Genomic DNA, 13,507 nt, shown 5'->3' with positions numbered 1-13,507 from the left:
CACGGCTGGCCACACCCCCATCACCCCCCACCCCAATCGCCTGTGGCCCCTTCCCCCAGATGACCTGCTAGCCAACCTCCCACCATCTCTTCCTCCCGACAGGCCTGGCCCAGATCCACCCTGATTGGGGCTGGGCCGGCTGGACCCCACCTGTGCATGAATTCGTGCACTGGGCCTCTAGTTTAGAAATAAGATTTTTAAAGGGGTAATTAAGTGAAAATGAGGTCATTAGGGTGGGCCCTAATCCAATATGACTTCTGTCCTCATAAGGACACAGATGGGTACAGAGGAAAGACTTTGGGTAGGCACAGGGAGTAGATGGCCATCGAGAAGCCAAGGAGAAGGGCCTCAGAAAAGAACCAAACCTGCCAACACCTTGATCTTGGATTTCTAGCCTTCAGACTTGTAAGAAAATAATTTTCTGTTCTTTAATCCAGCCAGGCTGTGGTACTTTGTTACGGCATTCCCAGCAAGCTAACACATGCCCCGTGATCTTGAACACTCGGCGAGACCATCGGAAGAAGGTACAATCCTCCCCAGAGCCGTGGGCCTCTGTTCTCATCCACGGGTGCCCGTTCCTCTTAGCTTAGGGAGACCTTGCTTCACATCTTCAAACCCTAACACCCAGGTAAGGCCAATTCCTGAGAGTCCTGTATTTTCTTTGTAAGTCAGCTCTGAGGCAGTTGTACCTGGGAAGCAAGATCACTTAGCAAGGCCAGACTTGGCAGCTGCAAGGGCGAAACCCCAGGGCCCCTCGACATGACCAGCTGTCAAACTGCATTCAAGGAGCCAAGAGCCCTGGGCCCAGCCCTCTTCTCTTCAAGCCAAGTCAACAACTCCAGTGTATGCTGGGGGAGGGAGGGGCAGCAGGGCTGGGCCCCTACCCTCAGCTCACCAGTCATAAGACACTTGCCACCTGGGATCACTTCCCTCCCCTAAGAGCACTTAGGCCAGAGAGAGGTTGAGGGACTTTCCCAGGAAAAGTGACCCAGGAATCCCCCATTTGTACACAAACTCCTGCAGATCAAAGAGAGGCTGGCTGGGTGATAACACTGCTCCAGGTCTCCCCTCCCTGGGGGGCCCAGAGCTCTTGCTCCTGGAAGTCTGTCAGCCTGACCCCAGAGGATGAAAACCTCTGCCAAATCTCCTGGGGGCCTCTCTTCCTTTTCTCACCTCTTTTTGTCCATAAAGCTGGGCCATTATTTTCCCATAGGAGAACTCCCATAGTTCCTCACACTTCAAGTGAAAGGTGGAAACATCTGTGTGATTCAAAAGAGCCACAGGAGGGGAAGGCAGTACTGATACCAGAGTCCCCACACCCAGCCCAGTCCACCCCAAGCCTTCTGACTCCTTTCTCATTCAGTCCCCTGCAGGAGGAGAGGAGCAGGATGCAGTGGAAAGAGTCCAAGCTTTGGAGTCGACCGACTTGGGTCTAAATCCTGGCTCTACTACTTGGAGCTGGGTTAGTGTTTGACCTTGGATAATACATATTAACCTCTCAGGTTACTATGTAATGGAGATAAGAGCACCTGCCTCACACAGGGCTGGTCAGAGGGTTAGGAGAGAGAAGACAGTCAAGGACCCACTCAGGGCCTGGCCAGTAAATAAGCAACATGGGCCCCTCCTCTCTCGGAGAACAGGGCCCTAACTGCACTATTCCAGCAGGTGGATTTAGCCAAGACCAAGACCCCTTATCAGGGCCTAAATGTTGAGATCCCGGGAAAATATATGATTTTGAGAAGTTGCCAAATCCCTTGCAGCTGGCTTCCCAATTAGGCAGATCTGGGGGGACAACCACTGTGCACAAGCTCTGAGCTTCCTATCTCTCTCTAGCAGAGTGACACACCGTCTCTCTCTAGTGTCTGCCAGGAAGGTTGGGCACCAGGCTCTTACAGCCTGCTCCTCAGTCATGCTGCCAGTCTCCCCAGGCACCCAGCTTAGGGACAGTGAGCAGAGTTCATGATGATCAAGGCTGGACAGAGGATGGGGCCCTGGGCAGACCTGTTCAACAATAAGAATGGGCTGGCTCTAAGGGTACAAGATCAGAAAGAAACCCAACTTCAGCAGGTGGCCACCACCAGCACCCACTTGCTCAGAGCCTGAACATGTCACTGTAAAAACAATACTTTCCTTTCACATAGGTATCCCAGCACCCACTCCACACCCCTGCACGGGCAGGCTCCCAGCAAATGCTTGGGGAACTGTGCCGACCGCTCCTCTCCACCCCCACAGCCCCGCTTGGGTCACTGCCCAGGTTACTCTGACTCCCATCCCTCACCTCACCCTTCCCACCCACTCCACAGTACCATCTTGCTTACCATCCCTCCATGGCTGACACCCTGGGGTCCCCAACAGGTGAGGTGGGTTGTAACTTGTTACTAATGATAAAGTAGCTAAAGCCAAGAATCTTTTTTTATAAATTAGAGAAGACTCCTGATTTTCTTGCCCCATTCTAATATACTTTCTTGAATGGGAAAGAAAATAGAGGAATTCCGCCAGGAAATCAGCAATTGCCTACAGTACTTGGAGAGTAACAGTTTCCATGATGCCATGAGCAACAATGCAACTTCCTACTATAGTCAAGATTTACGTCCTAAACACACATATATATGTATACACATATATTTATTGGGGCCGGGTGTGCATCATAACAATCTGGCCATGTCCACCAAATGCTTCTCCAAGATTAATGTTGTCTGACACATGCACACCAACCATCTTCCTGCCTCCACATGAAGAGCCAATCTTCACAGCAAACTTAAAACTAAATAATCTGGACTCCCAGCATGGTGGCTACATAGGGTAGAAAGAATGAGGGTTAGGGACCGGGTAGACTGTGCCAAAATTATCACCAAATAAGAAACCATGGGAAAGTCACTTATCCAGAGTCAGTTTCCTCCTCGGTTAAAGCCCTGAGAGGCTCTGTGCTCGGTGCTTGATGCATGGGGAGCACTTAATAGACGAACACTTCAGTCCCTGACTCCCTATGTAACCTCACTTACTCCTCAGTTCCAGCCAAACCAAACCACTGGCTGTTTTCCACACATGCCCCATAATTTACCACCCCCACGCCTTTCCCTGGGCATCACTGCTCCCTCTGCTAGAAATGCCCTTCACCCCCATAGAAAGGGATGTCTCTGGTCCTGTCTTTCCTTCAAGATACATATCAAAAGCCACCTGATGCCCCAATATTTGCTGTGTTTCCTCTGCAGTTATTACTGCCTGTTTTGAGTAAGGGGTACAGTCCTTAAATTTCATCCAGGCAGGGGACATGTTTCATTCCTCTCATGTTCCCACCATCACAGTATTCAGCACAGATATGATCAAAAATCATTTGGTGACTGAAATAATAAACAAGGTTACAAATCTATTGACTTTAGAGTACCTCTGCTCCTAGAAGGGTGAGCATTTCCCTAGATGCAGTGGGCCTATTCTGACCTTAGGGCTTCCATAGCCTCCCTTCCCACTGCCTTCCCTGGCTCCCTTCCCTGCCACCCAGGACAGGATAGCCTGCCCCTCAGACATCCACGTTGCTTAACCACAGCACTCTGCATCCTCCATCCATGCACCCCACCCAAAACCTCAGCCCATGTGAATAAGGCCCTGCTGCCCACAGCCCTTCCCACCTCCTCTTGGTGTGGGAAGCTTGCTCTGTGGCCCGGGCTGCAGACAGTCAGAATCCCCAGTGTCTTGGATGCTGTGAGCCCAGTGGCCCAGACCACATGGCCCTAGTTCTCTGGGTACCAGGATGCGGTGCTCTCAAAATCTTCAAGGTGGGGGAGTCTGTAAGAACCTTCATTCCCCAGTCAGGTGGTTGGACGAAGGTGGGTATCAGCAGAGAAGACACGCAGTACAATCACTTGTTTGGGATCACAGCCTCAGTTTCAGCCCACAAAGAGCCTTTCCTCTCTCCCAACCCCTGGTCCCAAGCGGGACTAAGCCTGTGACTCAAGACAGAGCAGCTTCTGCACAGCTTTATGGCTTCCCTTTCCCTGCCTCCCACCCTCATTCCGCCCTACAGTTGCTGCAAATCATCTCTGCTCAGAAGCCATCAATTACAACCCCCACCCCCCAAATCCTGCAGCACTTTAACCTTTCAGCAAACTCTGCCTCCCCTGGTATTTCACAAACTTCCCTCTAGTCCAGTGATGGCGAACCTATGACACGCGTGTCAGAGGTGACACGCGAACTCATTTTTTTGGTTGATTTTTCTTTGTTAAATGGCATTTAAATATATAAAATAAATATCAAAAATATAAGTCTTTGTTTTACTATGGTTGCAAATATCAAAAAAATTCTCTATGTGACACGGCACCAGAGTTAAGTTAGGGTTTTTCAAAATGCTGACACGCCGAGCTCAAAAGGTTCGCCATCACTGCTCTAGTCAATACTGCTTAAGACAGCTGCCTGGCCCTAGGGATACGCTTGAGTTATTCGGAATTTCTTACATCATCTCAAACCTACTTCCTCTTTTATACCCTTGACCATCACCACCACGGACCCTCAACTCTGCCCTCTGAGCAACACAGAATATGGTAGCTCCCTGACCCACCTGAATGAAATCGCAGTCACAGCCTGGTGTCTACCTGTCTGTTCCCAGGTCCTTCCCAAGCTTACAGGGCAGGGACTCCAGCATTTAAGGTCCCTCCCCTACCTGCTCCCAAAGTGTGCTGTCCAGGGTACTACCTCCAGGTGTGGCCAGTCTTGGTCAGTGCGGGGAAAGGGAAATGAGACCCTAACAAGATATAAACCCAGGACTTCCAGTAACGCAGCCAGGCTGAGCCAGTTTACATGGGCTTTTCCACATGGTCAGGTAGGGTACTCACACTAATTGATTTGGGAGCCTAAAGGCAGGACTTTGCACTTACCCCTGCCACATCTCATTGAGCTGGCGTGGGCTCTGAACTCTGTTTGCTGCCCTTGTGCTGAACTTTGGTGACCGGCCATGTGAAACCAAGCTGTTCCCCACCCCGCCATGCACTTTTGCCTCCTGGATTTCCTGCTCATGTCCACCATGGCTGTCCTTTGAGTCACACCTGAGGGCCCAGAGAATGCTACTCCGCCCTGAAATCTCAGTTATAAGCTTAGGTCTGGATGATACAAATCATTCCACTTGACAAAGCATTTTTCCCAGGCTTCCTGAGAACAGCATGAATAATAATAATACCACTTATTGACTATGTAAGACATGCCAAGCACTATAGCCAACATTTTCTGTGCATTATCTCATTTAATCGTTAACAAAACCAAATAAAATAGGCCTGTTCCCATTGGACAGATGAGGAACTTAAAGCTCAGAGAGGTAGAGACGTGCTTAAAGTAGCAATAGCAGGTATGTGTAGAGTTGGGATTTAAATGGAGGCCTCTCTGATTCGAAGTCCATGCTCTAGAGCAGGGGTAGGAATGTCAGGCCCACGGGTCATATAAGGCCCTCGAAATCATTTGGTCTGGCCCTGCCAAGGCAACCACAGGTGGGACTGGAAATTCAATAAATCTAGGAACTTTTTCATAGCAGCATAAATTTATATTAAGTGAATGATGTTATAAATATTCAAATAGCCCTTGGCAGAAAAAAGGTTCCTGCCCTAGCTGGTTTTGCTCAGTGGATAGACAGTGGATAGAACGTTGGCCTGTGGACTGAAGGGTCCTGAGTTCAATTCCAGTCAAGGGCACATGCCCGGGTTGTGGGCTCGATCCCCAGTGAGGGACGTGCAGGAGGCAGCCAATCAATGGTTCTCTCTCATCATTGATGTTTCTGTCTCTCTCCCTCTCCCTTCCTCTCTGAAGTCAATAAATATATATTTTAAAAAAGAAATAAAGAAAAAAGGTTCCCACCCCTGCTCTAGAGCTATCAGGGTTCTCAGAGACTAGGAAGGCCAAGTCCTCACGGTGGAGAAAAGCTGCTGCCTGCCACGCTGGAAGTGGGGGCATGGGGGGACAAGAGGAGTCAGATTCCTTCTCTCCAGAGCAGGACAATAATCCCAGCGGAGGCATTGTGAGTTCCAATGAGCCGGCCCAGAGAAAACCTAGATGGACATGCAGGGTGGCGGTTGTTGTTACCGGGTGAGCAGCCTCACATCACAGAACCAGATGTCTTGGCTGGTCGCAGGAAGAACTTATGTAATAAAACTTTTTCATGACATCTACCCAAGGTCAGGTGTCAGAGTCAAGAACCATTCCTTTGCTTTAGCAAACGGTTAAATTAGAAGAATCTGCCTTACCCACCCGAATTCAAGTTCTAACTTCACCCCTCCCCCTACTGCAATCCATTCTCACCAGTCCGACCTCCCCTTACCTGTCCTGGTTCCTCACTGAATGTGGAGTTTGATACCACACATTCCAGTGTGCCTGGGACACTCCTGTCATTCCAGGATCCCATCCAATTCAGTATATGTCCACCTCCTTTCACTCTCAAAAGCGTCCCTGATTGGACAATAAATTAAGTCTAACATTCTGGGACCTTTAAAAAATGACTTTACTTCCCTGACACCTGTTTCCCTTCCATACAATGGGAATCACACTACTATCTCATGAGGCAAACCCTTTGTAAAGTCCACCAAAGCCCAAGCCCCACCCCATCCTTCCCTCTGGAGGCAGCTTTCCGAGGGGCCTGTCTGCACCTCTGTTGTCTCCATGGAGCAGTCCAGCTGGAGCTAGCTATTCATGCGAAAACCTCTCTGATTCAGGGGAAAGGAGGTCTTGTGTTGGGGGAAGGAAATTTGCCCCTGAAGAGAAAGGCATTGCCACATATGCATGCAGGGAATAAAGGTAACCCATCTGCAGTCTTCCTAGAATGAGCTGCAGCTTAATCCCTACAACACACCACTTGGCTCCTACATAACACACACACACACACACACACACACACACACAGGTTGTCAAACCAAGACTCCTTCTGGCAGGGCTCCCTGGACCTATCTGCCAGAAGCAGGTAGGAGGATTTTGCTAAGACCTCTTGGGACACCCCAGAACAGTCACAGGAGTGGCTCCCCAGGCCACAGTAGTGCCTGCCCAGCTGAGAGGCCCAGCTACATCTGACTGGCACATTCCATCCGTGCTCACAAGTCACTATAGATTTATGCCTTTACTCAGGAGTCAGAGCAGGAGTTCCGACTACGCTACTAAAACACACTCACGGCGGCCAGCAGGCACTGGCACTCTCCAAGCAGGCACAGCCACCCTGAGATTTGGAGCTCCTCCTTCCCTATGCCTGTCCTCAAGCAGGAAACAGACACAGGTGGGTTTGGTTCCAAGCCATCGCAATGGAGTATTGCACTAAAGCTAGTCGTAACCTTTTTGATGGCAAAGGGTCTGCCTTCAAAAACGCAACATCTGTGAACCACAACAAAGCAAAGCTCAACAAAACCAGGTGTGCCTGTGTACCCAAATCAGAGCCACCTGGGAACATCGAAGCAGCTGGAGGCCAGGGGGGAGGCCAGGATCCGGTCAATTCCCCGTAGCTTCACCTGGGTTAACGAAGTCTTCCTGGAGACTTGTTAGTAGCCTCTCCATCCACTCTCTGCTGCATAAGTCCTTCCTGAGCCATGGGCAACCCAGATCTCCAGTCTGTACTCTATGGCTATCCCTGATACTTTAGTATGGGTGAGCAGGCTCGTGAGATACATTCTGGTCTTAGTGAAAAAAAAAAGAAAGAAAGAAAAAAGAAAAACTCAAAACAAGATGAAGCGGAAACTTGCCAGACCTAGTTACATAGTTGAAAAGAGAACAAGTTTTTGCTCAAAGTCAAATCCCAGCATTTATCGTGTCTTTGTTTTTATTTGGCAATCACCACATGTCCGGCAATAATCTAAATGTTTTCATCTAAATGCATTAATCCACCTCTGCCTTATCAAACCGAGGTGAACACTGTGCCCTGGCAAAGGCAGGGCTCTATCCTAGGATGCTGGAGGCTGAGGAGCAGGGCTGGGCAGAGAGGTGTGGAAGGGAGGGGTAAGCGGGGAGGAAATCCAGCCTCAGGCCACTGAGTCTCTGGGCAGCAGGACAGATTCTAGATAAGGTCCTCTCCTCATCTGACAGCCTTGGCCCTCCACCAGTCATCTGGATCCCTGATCCTGGCCCTCCACCAGGCCCCTGCGTAGAGGAGGTCCTCAGGGCTGGTTGCCTTTCCCCAGATAGGCTCCCCCCTGCCATGGACCCCACTCCAACACTACACAGGCAACTTCTCATGACTGACTGGATGTGTCCCTAAAGTTTTTCTAGAAAAAAAAAAAAAGGTGTTTGGATCTTGGAATACATTTTTCCATAGAATTGACAGATTGGTGGGTGCTGTCCCAGAAAAACGATTTAGTACACATGCTTCCACACTGAGCACTAACAAGTATGAGTGCTGAGACCATAAAAGCTCTCCCCACTTCCCATCAGCCCACGTACAGCCAGGCCACAGGACAAAAAGGAGGACTCATGAGCCTTCACACCCACCCTGGCACTGGCTGCCAGCAGACACTTCCCCTCTGAGTCCTTGGCCTATAAGACTCCAGCCTTAGCTGTCCTGAAGGCCGAATTCACCCAAACCTGGTCTTTCCCATTTTTCACTGCTTAATGGAATCTCCATCTGGACCTTCTGGCAACTTCTCTCTGGCCAAACCCACTGTGCTCCAAAGGCAAGAGCCCAAGGCCAGAGGACCAGGAGGCTCGGGTTCTGTCACCAGCAGCCGAGCCTTCTTCTGGGCTTCACCATTCTCCAGAGTAAAAATATAAGGGGCAATGCAAGAAACTACCCATGGCTCCCTCCTGATTCCAGAGACTCAGCCACCCTCATTTGCCTTTCCTCCTCTATGTCCCTCCAAGCTTTCATGCTGCTAACAATTGCCTCCTTCTTTTCCCAGCAAACTAGCACAAAATGTCAGTGTCCAATTTGACTCTTTTCTCCCTCCCTCAAATCCAATCAGTCACCAAATCCTGAAGGATTTCTTGGCAAGCTCACCCACTTCTGTTTCCTCTTCTCCATCGCTACTGCCATTCCCTTGATTTAGGTCTTAATCTACTTCAGCGGGTTAGTCCAACAGTGCATTCTCACAAGAAGTTCCCCTCTCCCTCCAATCTGCCCTTCCCCACCCTGAATCCTTCTCAAAGCACAGCTTTCACATGCCTTTTCCTTATTCAAAGGCCTTCAATGTCATTGGGATAAAATTTAAATTCTTTTGCTTCAACTTTCAAGGCCTTCTATGATCTATCCACAGCCTCAGGCTATAGCCCCACCTCTCCTGATGTCCCCTCTCCACCTCACCCTGTGACTCTAGCCATGTGGGCCACCCCTCATTGGGCTTGTCCCAGTCTTTCATGTTCTGGTCTTATTCCCTCCCTCATCTCCTACACAAAATAACCTGCCCTTAACCCTTTACTGAGGCAAACATTGCAAAACCAGCTAGCTCAAGGCTCCCGCCTGTCACCAACTCTTCCTGAACATCTGCCATGTGTAGGCTGCACAGCAGGGCTGATGCAGCCCTAGAGCAGCTCTGAGTTTGCAGGGTGTGTGGCTAGAGATATGCAAATGAGGTGCCTAAGTACTGCAACAGAGATCTGTATTTGATGCTATACATATGCAGTATTAGAGAGCAGAGTAAACATGACGTGGGGGTGGGGGAAGGAGAGGTGTTTCAAGAGTTTGATCTACATTAATATGAAGGATTAATAAGAGTTAGTTCATCTGGCAGAGCAGAGACCAAAGGGCCTTCCAGGAAGAGGAAGTAATATTTGCAAAGGCAGAGAGGCACAAAGGATAGATGGGGGACAGTGGAGATGCAGCTGGGGAGCTAAATTATCATCAGCCTCTGCAGAGCCCTAAATGCCATACAAAGATGTTATACTTTCTCCTTTCAAAGAGGCAATCTTATTCCATCTGTGTCTAGACTTTCTTTCTACAGGTGTGTTACAGAGGCCAAGATTACCATACAACAGGAAACATGGCGATTCAAAGCATCGTGCACAACGAATGCTCAGTTATCAGTGTGCAGAACAGTGTATGTGACAGAGAAAGGAAATGAAAGTAAGAATTACCAAGGAGCACCAAAGTAAGAATTACCTAGAAGCACGAAACAGGTATCACACATTTCCTGAAAACAAAGCTGAGCGTTGGCAGCCCCCTGGAACTCTTGGGGCCACCTGGGTCTAAAGCTAAACAGATGCTCTTGGACAGCACCTCCCAGAAGATTATTTACCTGGTGCCTGAGAGACAGGAAGGGATCTCCTGAAGATCCACAAGGTCGAACCAGACCTGGCTTTCAGGGTACCATCAAGTATTGAAGCCAAAGAATGATGCCAGGAAACACAAAGTGGAACTGTTCTGAAAAAGGAGGAAGCAGGAAAAAATAGTGACTCAGGAAAACACAAAGCTGCCAAATGTTTCAGCCTGGTGGTGCCCACACCAAGTGGTGACAGTGTCACTTTACTTTCCCCCCGAGTGTCACCTCTTGAATGGGGGTGCCCCGTCTGGGAGCTTAATAAATGCCTCCTAGTGTGTTCACATTAGCCCTTCCTTCTCATATTTTGCAATAGGGACTCCACCAGAGGATTTTAAGCAGGGAAGTGTCATGAACAGATTTCTATTTCAGGAAAACAGTTTTCTAATGGCCCAGTAAAAAATAACTTCAAATCTTACCCCAAATGTTATAGTATTGCCATCCCTCCTCCAAAGCTGGATTCTCTCTCTTTTATAAAAAAGATATTTTTTTGTATTGATTTCAGAGAGGAAGGGAAAGGGAGAGATAGAAGCATCAACGATGAGAGAGAATCATTGATTAGCTGCCTCCTGCACGCCCCCCACAGCGGGTGGAGCCCACAACCTGGGCATGTGCCCTGACCAGAAATCAAACTGTAACCTCCTTGTTCATAGGTCAACGCTCAACCACTGAGCTACACGGGTCTGGCCAAAGCTGAATTCTTTCAGAATCACTCTTCCCTCCTCCCTTGGCCTGTGCAGTCAGTTCAAGAGACTAACAGGGCTTACTCCCTAGCCCCCTGTCTTATAGATTCTCTCTCTAGAGTCCCTCCTGCCTCAGTGCCCCACTATCTCACACCAAATATAAGGCCTCATCACTTCTATCCTAATTGACTTTCTAAGGTCCTATCTGGGGCCTCCACCCCCAGTGTCTTTGCCCCCTAGTCACTGCTTCCCACAGCATCGCCAAGAGTCCACCACAGCCGGTCCCACCCAGCCTTCACCTGGGAAAATCAGCATCACCTGGGGAAACTTGGTTAAAAATATCCCAAACATACTTAATAGGAATAGTTTAAAAGCTCCCCTAGGCGATTCTGAGGCATAGCCAGGCTTGCAAACTACAGCTCTAAATCCTGGTTATAGATAGTGAAAAGCTCTCACAACCTAGGAACAGGTTAGAAATGCAGAATGTCAGGTCACACCCTTGACCTAGAGATCAGAATCGGCATTTGAACAAGATCCCCAGGCGATTCTTAAGCTTGTTACAGTTGAAGAGCACTGCTCTCAAGTGTGGCCTGGCCACTCATCCCACAATACCAACATTTACTGGGTTTTCTCCACATCAGATTAGGGTTTGGGAAGCTGGGAGAGTAGGGCAAAGGCCCCTGACTGTAAGCTCACAGAAACATCCATCCTTCCCCTGCTTCAGGCCCATTATTGGCTTCCATGCTTTCAGACAAAGTCCAGACTTCACCACCTGCTGGGACCATGTTTTTCATCCTTGTCAACTTTATTGCCTACCACCCCATAGGGGCCCAGTTGGACAACTTGCCACTTCTCAGGGCTAGCTGGTGCTTGCCTGCTACACAGCTCCCACAGCCCAGGTCACACGCTGCCCACCTCTGCCTGGAGAAACTCAGGAAACATTCTTCGAGGTCCATTACATGACACCCCTTTCTTGACATTATCCCAGATTTTCCCTGCTCAGATGAAAAAGATAGGAATTCCCACCACTCTTTGCTCATACCTCACGCACTGGGTAAGTAATCTGGGAGGTTAGCACACTTGCTACAGCGACCCCAGTAAAGAAGTGACCATGGTACTGTTTGTCTCCCCAGTAGCAATAAGCTAGCAACTGGCACATCCTCAAATCTCAAATAAATAATAATAATGTGTTAAATTATCACCCACTTCAAAGTCATTTAAAGATGAATTTAAGCAGAATACAAATGGGCTGCCTCTCTTAAGCCCCAAAGAGAAACATAATCTCTAAATCAAATAACATTATGTGTTTTCCATATACAAGTAAAAACCAAAGACTGAACATGCTGAAGATGAATTCATTATTTTTACAGCCAATTACCTTTCTGTCATTGGGCATTTTACTTCACAAAATGCAATAACATTTGGAAACACTTCAGGTTTGTATTATAATCAATTAAGGAACTGGGAGAGGAAGGAGAGAGATGAAGAGAAAGACAGAAGTAGACCCAAACTGGAAAGGAAGACGGATCTATACCAAATACCCAGCTGCTGTAAATGTAAAAATATAATAGTCTGCATTTTTTTTAATAATTAAAAAACGACCAGAATGCCTGTTTCGATCCCACCCAAACTTTGAAAAGTTCTGGTCTGTAACTATATAACTTTATTTTTATCTGAGGGAAAACTGGGGTCTGGAGTGGGGATGTCAGGAGGGAGAGGAGGAGCCCACTTTCCTGTAGGACCACCCCCTTCCTGCTGTCTAGTGGGAGGCAGTGTCTCGAACGGTTCAAAAGCCTGTTGCATTCTTGCAATTACAGTATAGAGCTGGTCTCAGCCAAAGCTTAGCATTCGGACACACGTTCTGCCACACAGATTTACTTGGGCAAACAGACCATAAACTTCCCGACCACCTTGGGCTCTCAAGGTTACGCTGCTGCTCCAGCGGACCGAGCAGAGCTGACATACCACACAGCCCTGAAGGGGCGACCACCCAGCGCACCTCCAGGGACATCCTAGCACCTGTAGGGGCGCAGACTGTCCCTAGTCCCGGGCAGAGCAGGGTGCAGGCTCGGAGCAAATCCACCGGAGTTATACCGTCCTCCCAGCCTTCCGGCCAGAGAAGGGGAAGAGGGTCCCCGTCCTCGCGCTTGGGACACGCTCTGACGCCATCCTGCCCCTGGCCTCCACTCCGCGGGTGGTTCTAGGATCGGGGACTCAGGGTCCCAGGCAATGCCCCTGCGGGGTCTGCAGCGGGCCTGGGGGCGTGGAGAGAACCCACTGACCTGGGTGCGGGACTCCTCTCCGGGCGGCTCAGGTGTGCGGGCCGCTCCCGTGTCCTTCCCACCTCCGAACATGAGAGCTGAGAGCCGAGCTGCAGGTCACTGACCCACCGACCAACTGACCGACCCACCAGCGGACTGGCCGGCAACGGCCGGGTCTGGAGCCCACGTGACGGGGGCGGGGACCCACGGAGGCTCATCCCGAGGCGCCCGCTTCCCCCGCCTTTCTTCCCCTGGGACCGCCCTCCAGCCACTCCCCCGCCCTCTCCCGCACCGCTGCGAACCGAAGGACCTTCCTCCACAGGTTCGGGTTCCCTAGGGACCGGCCTGGTCACCCCGCCCCTGC

The 13,507-nt window shown here is 49.7% G+C and overlaps 1 protein-coding gene across 3 annotated transcripts in view; it reads right to left on the bottom strand.

The window, feature by feature from the left end:
* Positions 1 to 13,353, bottom strand: part of PPFIBP2 (PTPRF interacting protein, binding protein 2 (liprin beta 2)) — a 130,106-nt gene extending 116,753 nt beyond the window's left edge. For 2 of the 3 annotated variants that reach the window (XM_014545818.1, XM_005873934.2), the window contains exon 1: positions 13,165 to 13,353. The gene's annotated coding sequence lies outside the window, so the exon portion shown is untranslated. The remainder of the gene's footprint in view (positions 1 to 13,164) is intronic. The other variant, XM_014545819.1, reaches the window with a different exon arrangement.
* Positions 13,354 to 13,507: the final 154 nt, after the last annotated feature.

Source organism: Myotis brandtii, unplaced genomic scaffold (genome assembly GCF_000412655.1).
Source record: "Myotis brandtii unplaced genomic scaffold, ASM41265v1 scaffold422, whole genome shotgun sequence".
Taxonomy (NCBI): Eukaryota; Metazoa; Chordata; class Mammalia; order Chiroptera; family Vespertilionidae; genus Myotis; species Myotis brandtii.
The sequence above is the reverse complement of the archived record's forward strand: the minus strand, read 5'-3'. Positions and strand labels throughout refer to the sequence as shown.